Below are 8,863 nucleotides of genomic sequence, written 5' to 3' on the forward strand. Positions count from 1 at the left end.
CTACCATGCATTTTCTTCCTAGCCAGTTCCTCTGCTCTTTCTCTATCCATACGTTTCACATAATCAGCTTTGGTCTCACATACCTCCATTTCATTGACCACAATCTTAAGCATCCACTCCTCACCTCTAACCACATACTCCTTCAACGACATCTCCTCGGTTCTAACACAATCTTTTACGCTTTTCGATCCTCTACTACCGTCTTCCCTCTTTTGATACAGCCTTGCTACGCTGCTTCGAATGTGAAATATACCAAACATTGCTAAAACTTTTCTTGTTTTGATATCCATGGTATGCAAATGCTTGTCAAACCATTCTAAAATTCCTGCACTGTATCTCAAAACACTTACTACCCATGCATTCACTGCTTTCATTAGGTTTCCTCCATACAGTTTCGACGTTGCAATTAGTTTCACTCTTCTAAGATACTCCCTCCTGACTCTCTCCTTCATTTCTCTTTTCACTCCCAACTACTTATACCCTGTTAGCAAGATTCTATGTGATTTCCCCATACAAACAGACAAAACACTGGAGCATCACTGTAGTTTTGAAGAGAAAGAAAAGTGCCTTCTGATTGACCCGTCTTACCCCTTTGACGCTCATATCGGGAAGAAGGAAAAGGAAAAGTGCACCAAGTATTCCAATTTGAAATATGAGATTGGTAGGATTTGGAAATTGAAAGAAGTTGAGGTAATCCCTGTTGTAGTGGGGCTATTGGAATCAGTGACGAACGTCTTTGACAAATGGATACAAAAGTTGGATTTGGGAATAACAGCAGAAATGTTACAAAAACCTTGTTTACTTTGGATAGCCAGAATTATTTGGAAAGTGTTGGTCATAAAATAGAGAAAATAAGGTAGCTGCAATACCTAAGACCACTGGGTGAGGTCTGCCATTGCAGCTCAACTTCTGATATAAAACATCAATCTTGTGAACAGAAGCAATAATAATCCCAAAGAATTTGGAATTGTTACAACAATACAAAAGAACTGGGAAAAACAGTAAGAGAAATGTTATTAAGAAGACGGAGATAATAAAACAGACGTTAATGCTGGAAACAGTTGAGCTATTTAGGCAAACGCTCATATGTGGAAACTAATCCATATGAGCTACAAACGGTAACCGACCACGAGGAAACTGCAACAGAGGTAAGCCACAAGGATAGAAAAAAACACACGGAATCAAGAAAACTAAACCGCAAAAATGTAAGTTAATGTCCCACAAAAGCGAAAAGAGGTAATGTCCGCATAGATTCCCGCCACACCAAATAGTTGTGAAGAGTCAAGAAGGATGGAAATCAAAGCGAGAGAACAGTAACCAGACGCTCCCTGGATAAGTACGAAAAGGACTGGAATATTTGGAAGGCTTGTTATGACTATGGCTATGACAACAGAATATTCTTATCATTGTTTTGACTCTCGAGTATATATATCCGACAGTTAGACACGGTTAATCAACCGAGAACCAAATCACCCTATATAAAAGCACATAAGATATCAACGGATACACATTCGAGAGCCAAAGCAAGGAAAAGAATATGCTGTTGTCCTAGCCCTAGTTATTATTTACCTGGTAATGATTAACGACTATTGCCAACGAGGAATCAATGGGAAAGGATAACGCAAATTCATTTGCAAATGTTATAAAAAAAAAGGTTGATAATACTGGGGAGAAATGTTACTCATGCTGTAGGGACTACCACTTGTTCTCAGAGAGTAATCTCTGATGATGACCTGTGTGTGAACTTTTAGTGAGTACAAATAATCAAGTAAAAATTTTTTAATATTTATTTATGCAAGAAGAATGTGGTGGTGGTAACTGAGCCATCTCTCCCTTATACATGACGCAAGTATTTACAGATGAGAAAAAAGACACAAAAATCACGGAAACGATAATGTATGCAAAAGATTTATTTCAAGCAAAGCCGATAGAGTTAGCTTTGAAATTGTGCCCATAAAAATGTGTACAATAAAATATGAACAGGATGTGTACAAGTGTATGTGTGCGCGAAAGTTGAGGGAATTGTCTTACATGTGTGTTCATCAAATGCATCCATTTTTATATGACAGATCGTAACGGCCTCTACTATAGTAAAAGGGAGGATACTTTCGATCTGAAATACCTTTTGTTGAATGTATGTGTACGGACGTACATTAAGATATGTAATGCTACACATGTCTTAAAAGATGCGTCAGTTTGCAATTTTTTTAAATGAATAGTAGTAATAGTTGTTACCCAACGGGTCACGAGAACCTCTTTTATTCTTTAGATGCGTCAATTTAATCTGCTCAGCCATTTCAAACGTGACAGACCCACAGACAACCAATGGGCAGACCCTCGTATAAAGCTGTGTGGACGCATATACTAAATCAACATTTTTTCTTTCTTTTTATTCGGAGTGGAAACCTGAGATTAAATTCTTGATTATCCCTTTCGACTCTACGTGCGTCCGCTCAGGTGCGTGTTTAATACGAAATCATCAGCTCGAACAAATATCAAATAATAGGTAACCTTTGACCTTATTTTCACTCTTGTATTCTTCGATCTAACAAGGCTTCTTCCTAAACGTTCGTTTAGCTTTTCTATTAGTTATGTTGTTCTTTCGCTTGTTAAAAAGATACTTATTTTCGATTATGTTCCCCCCATGCCGCGAGACGTGACACGAGGCCCGAATTGTGCCTTCAGACGAATAAACAATTGCCCTTTATGTCAAAACTAACGGAAGACATGCAGTGGAGTCTGAGGGGTAAATCTTAAAAGCGAAATGCCTACAGAATTTCTTCGTGATGCTTAATTTTGTTCTTTTTTTCTTTTTTGTTTCTCTTTTTCCTTTGTTTTTCACTTTTTACTTCCTTCTTTCTTTTTTAAAACTTATATTCATCCGAAACAGAGCACATTACCATTGGAACGTAAATGACTACTGAGCATTAGGAGCCAGCTTTATAGGAGCTTCCTAAGTGAGGAGTTATGCAGCCAATTCAGTAGTAGTGCTGTGATTATTATTATTGGCTCACAAGGTGCTTTCACACAGGTCTTCAGAGATCTTTCCCTGAAAACAGCCTATGGTGTTCCCTGGAAGTTGAGTAACAACAAGTCTCCCTAGGTTTCCAGTACTCTTCACCTCTTTCCAGTACTCTCCACCTCTTTCGATAACATTTGCAAATAAACTTGCATTATCGCAACAGCTGCTTGCCATTGATTTCTCGTTGGCAGCAACTATTGGTCTTTGCTGGGATTTGAGTGGCAATAAGCCTCCCCAACGTTCTAGTTCTCTTCGCACGGCTGAGGCTGGTCAGTTCATCGGCCTTTCCTTCCTCCTTGACTCTACTTGGTTATTTGGTCTCGCTCTTTTTTATTATGGGGAAGTGATGTGGCAATGGGGGTACGGTTGGGTTAGAGAACTCATAGATATGCGGTTTCTGTATTCTTGGTTCCATGTTTTGCCTTTCCAGCAGTTTGTATGGCCCGCACTTGTTGCTCTGTGTGTTAGTTTCCACATTCAAGGGGATTTCTTTATCTATATATTAATACGATAGCGTGTGTGTTCTTTTGTGTGCCACGCTTACTTCCGGGTCGTTGGATTGTTATGTTCTTCTATTTCCTGTCATAAATAATGTTACCAAGAATTCTTCATAAGTTTTGGTTTCGGTTTCGACTATAGCTGATGGCATTTAAATCATCTATTTTTTCATGAATAATTTTATCAAGAATTTTTCATAAGTTTTTGTTTCGGTTTCGATTCAAGCTAATGCACTCAAGTCATACGGATATATATATATATTTTTATTTTTGAAATAGCAACTTTATAATATATAAAAATCGATAGAACATTAAGTCTATAATGACATAAACGAAATCTGCCAAAAATTAACATATCATATTTAAGCGTACTTTACGGTCGGGTTTACTGGGCGTTCGTGCTAGCTTAGATAAATACTTTTGCAGTTTTAACAAAAAAGCTACAATAATATCAGAGCGTCTCTATTTACATCTACAGAATGCCAACATCGATATATTACATATGAATGCGTCCCCTGTGGAATTTCCACGGGTCCCGCTAGTTATTATTAATAATTTTTAATATTATTATTATTATTATTATTATTATTATTATTATTATTATTATTATTATTATTATTATTATTTACTCACTAGGAGTAGTCATACAGGCCATAATCAAAGTTTTTTTTAGAACAATCTGTGGTATTCTCTGAAGTCTGAGTGACAGCAAGTCTTCCCAGCTTATTATGTTATGGTGGGTGATAATTTTTTTATAAATTTAGATGCAGATTTTGGTGCATTATTTTGAAAATGAAACTAATATATATATATATATATATATATATATATATATATATATATATATATATATATATATATATGTTATAAAATATTTTAACGTTTAAACTACAGGTTTATTTAGTCCACCCGAAAAAAAAAAAGAAAATAATAATAAATGTATACGATTGAATGTTGAGTTTTTTTTGTCTTTAACATGATTGCAACGAATGGAAACTGATGATGCATTTTATTTCGAATGGTTTTAATATTTTGTATGCCATGAAAAGATTTTTTTCAGAATTTGCATAAAAAATTCTCTGAGAATAACGCGGCTTTGATAAAACCTGAAATCTTTTTTGAATAAAAATAACAATAATTATGTATTAGCAGACATACTCGGCGTTGCCTGGAAATAGACGCAATGTTAAATTCCTTAAAAAAAAAAACCCGAGACATGTGCATGCGAGTATTATGATTTTTCGAAACAGTTCACTTCTTGTAAGCAAAAGAAAAAAAAAATACTCGAGCTGAGATCGAAACCTAAAGACAAGTGAGTTAAGTACGATAACTATTAGGCCAGCTTGATACGAGAAGGAATAGATAGAAGAAAGGAAAAACGAATCTTTTGTCGTCAAATCTTGTCTGTCACCTATGTGTGTACTTTACTTATCCATTTCCATCGATTGATTACACCATATACGTATAAATATACATCTGTATGTGAACCAAACGCTGACATAGAACTCTCTCTCTCTCTCTCTCTCTCTCTCTCTCTCACACACACACACACACACACACACACACACACACACACACACACACATATATATGAGGACGATTCCAATATTTTCCCGATTCCGATACAATTACCGATTTCGTGCTAAATTCCCAATTCCGATACAATTACCGATTCCAATTCTTTATAAATCTCCAATTATTGAATTATAAGATAATCATTTCTCCTTATTTTCGTAAAAACATGTTTAATATCCAGAAATTTTCCTAATCGCCAAAATACACTTGTGGGAGATGATCTATCGATTTTAGCTTTACTGGTAATTTCAAATCAATAAATATTTCTTATTTCATCATTATTACCAGCAATGGAAGATTTTGCTTTAAACAAAATCAAATAAAAAGACAATTAAAAGAATCGTTTTGGCATCGGAAAATAGGCATTAATTTTTCCGATTCCAATACCGATTCTGATACCCCCAAATCTTTCGATTTTTTCGATTCCTGATTCTGATTCCGATTAATCGTCTCAACACACACACACACACACACACACACACACACACACACACACACACATATATATATATATATATATATATATATATATATATATATATATATATACTAGCAAGGAGACCCGACGTTGTCCAGAATTGCATGAGGATCAACGAATGTACCACAGTTCCATATTTCTAATACTTTTATTGTCATAGAAATCAGTGAAATCGCCAATTCAATCAAATCAATTTATTGCATGCTCGAGTCAGGGACGAACTTCGTACCTCCCGGTCGTTACTAAATCCACAATACATTGTATTCAACATTGCACTGTAGAGAACATACTGCTGATTTTATAAAATTATTTCCATACAATGGAGTGGCTCGAATTAAAGATTAAAATGCAAAGTTAAGTAGCATAAGTTTAAGTATGCTCTAAACAGAAACATTCATTTCGAACGCGCCCCTATCTTATCAAAGACCCTATTATTAATTTAATATGATGTGTCTTTCTCTTTGTACGGCGAGAAAGCTTCTCTAACACACTTGTGATGTCAGGCTTTATAAGAGTATAAACTGTGTTCAAAGTAGTATTGTTCCTTCTTAAATTAGATTTTTTCGATTATCGATTATGATCGGAATCACTCTAATGCAAAATCTATCTAAGAACACTCCCAGATACATAAAGTATATTTGTGTAAAACTTTTGAAAATATCGGCATAGTTGTTTTTGAGTCCATAGAAAATGAACTCACACACACACACACACACACACACACACACACACACACACACACACACACACACACACACACACACACACGAAGTGCCAACTAGATAAAAGTACTCTTTTACCAACCACACATATAAAGAGCACTTTTTTTTAGATGGAACAGTTACCCCCGGATTTGATGCAACTACCTCAAAGTTCGGTATATATATATATATATATATATATATATATATATATATATATATATATATATAAGTGTGTGTGTGTGTGTGTGTGTGTGTGTGTGAACGGCCCAGCTTTGCACAATTAAAAGTCATGCCTGGGTTATGTTCCAGAAAGTTAAAATATAGGAGGTAGATTAAATTCCTCAATTGTGATGTAGTTAATCCATCTAGAAGAAAAAAATCTCTGGTGAAAACAAAAACGGGGATAGAAAGAGTCGGATTTCCCTATGAAGCAATCTTCTAGGGATGGTGTCACAAAAAAACTCACACTTTCAATTTTTCATGAACCAGATCGTAAAGAGTAAGAATTACAAAATTATCCTGAGAATGCTCTTGTCAATTCGCAATCTGATCTAACCAAAGATAGAGAAAAAAAATCCGTTTCATCTGTTTTGGTGAGAAGGGAAAAATATTTCCACACGCATATAATCTTATTCGGAATAAGTACAAGTAGAAAAAAAAATATTTGTACCAATAACTTAGCGGAAGGAAAGAAAACGAACAAATAGGCTAGTCTGAATCAAATATCTGTATATCAGACAGATCGCTAAGTCAAACCTAGAATTGTTTTCTTCTCTTATTTTCTTCAAACCATTTTTTTTATTTAGGACTTTTTTATTGTCATTTTTGTTTCGCTGTTTTTGTTTAAATAGTGCAATGTATATTTTTTGCAAAAAATAAAAAAAATATTAGATTATTGAAAGTTACGTTCAATTATCATAGTGTATTTTGGTCATTAATTTTTTTCTAAAACAAAGTTATAAAACTATAATGTTTTTTACTATCCTTATTCTTATATAAAATGAAATTTGTGTGTCTGTGTGTTTGTGGACTCATTCCCTATGGACTCGAAAACAGATTGCTGATTTTTATGAAATCCCACACAAAGATGGTTAATATGCCTGGCAGTGATCTTAGATGGGTTTTGTATCGGAATGTATTCGATAAGTGTCGATAATCGATAACCGAATAATCCGATGAAAAAAGGAACAGGCCATTTTAACCAAAGTTAACATTACAAGTGAATTTGAGAAATTTTATTACGACACAAGCCGAAAGACCCGACATATAAAATGTACAGTAGGTTCTTTAATATGACAGGGGCGCGTTCGAAATGAATATTTCTCTTTAGAGCACAATCGAAGTGTGATATTTGAATTTTGCATTTTAAACTTTAATTCAAGTCATTATATGTAAAAAAAAAATAATTTTTATAACGTTAACAGTAGGTGTTCTACAATGTAGACTATACCGGGGTTTGAATTACGTCACTGCGAGAGGCATGTAAGCTTTCTTCTAGAGCAAGTAATGAATTGATCTGATTGAAAAAATGGGCGATTTCACCAATTTCGATGACACTAAAAATATGAGAGTGTGAAACATTCGTCAATCATCGTTCAATCCCGAGCAACGTCAAGTCACCCTGCTGGTCTTTTTGGAAAATGAGCGGATCTAATTAACTTCGAAAACTGCCAATCTTTTAATCCATGTTAAAGATCTTAAAGATCGAAATGGCTTTCTCTTCCACATTTAAAATGTTTCCTAATTCATTTCGAATTTCAAAGATTCATAAAATAACGCATTATCTTTTACACCAATAAGCAAAGGGTAAAATTACCAGCTTTTTTACCAAGATACCGAAATGCACTACGGTGGATTCAAATTTCATGATCAAACTATTCTTTCAAATAGAATATTTTGAGACGGCATTTTTGGTATATTACGCTATTTGTTGTTTCAATTAATAATATATTAATAGAAAATATTAATTAATAAAGTATATCTCATCAAGAGGACAGAAAGACGAACATCGACGAATTGTGTTCACACTAATTTTATTAATATAGAGATTTAATCATTCGTTTAGTAGAAATTATATTTCTGTCATTTTGTTATTCTAAATATTTTTAATAGCTAAAGCACTTTTTTGTACTCCATCCCGGGCAACGTCGGGAAACGGCTCAAATTAATTCTTAATATCATTCTTTCCATTCTGTCTTTTATTCATTCATTCACTTATTCTATAGATTCTTTTATGTCAGTGCCAGTCTCTTTCGTTGGTTATTTCTTTATTTTCCTTTGTGTCTTTTTTCTTTATTTTGCTCGTTCTTTCTTTCGTTCTTCCCTTTGATCTTTCTTTCTGTTTTCCTTCTTTCTTCGCATTAATTTTTGTTAGTTATGTTGTTTGTTATTTTTTCCAGTCGCTATTTCTACTTAATACTTTTTTTTTTCTTTCTGTTTTTAATTCGTTCTTCCCATAATTTTTCTGTCCTTTCTTTTTTTCCTTTTTTTTCTTTTTCTTTCCTCGTTTTCTTTTATTTATCTTTTCATTCTTTGTTTTTTCATATTTTCATTCAGATCTTCTTTATTTCTTCACTTTTTAATTTCT

The sequence above is a fragment of the Euprymna scolopes genome, chromosome 2 (genome assembly GCF_053919585.1).
Source record: "Euprymna scolopes isolate OS-2025 chromosome 2, ASM5391958v1, whole genome shotgun sequence".
Lineage (NCBI taxonomy): Eukaryota > Metazoa > Mollusca > Cephalopoda > Sepiida > Sepiolidae > Euprymna > Euprymna scolopes.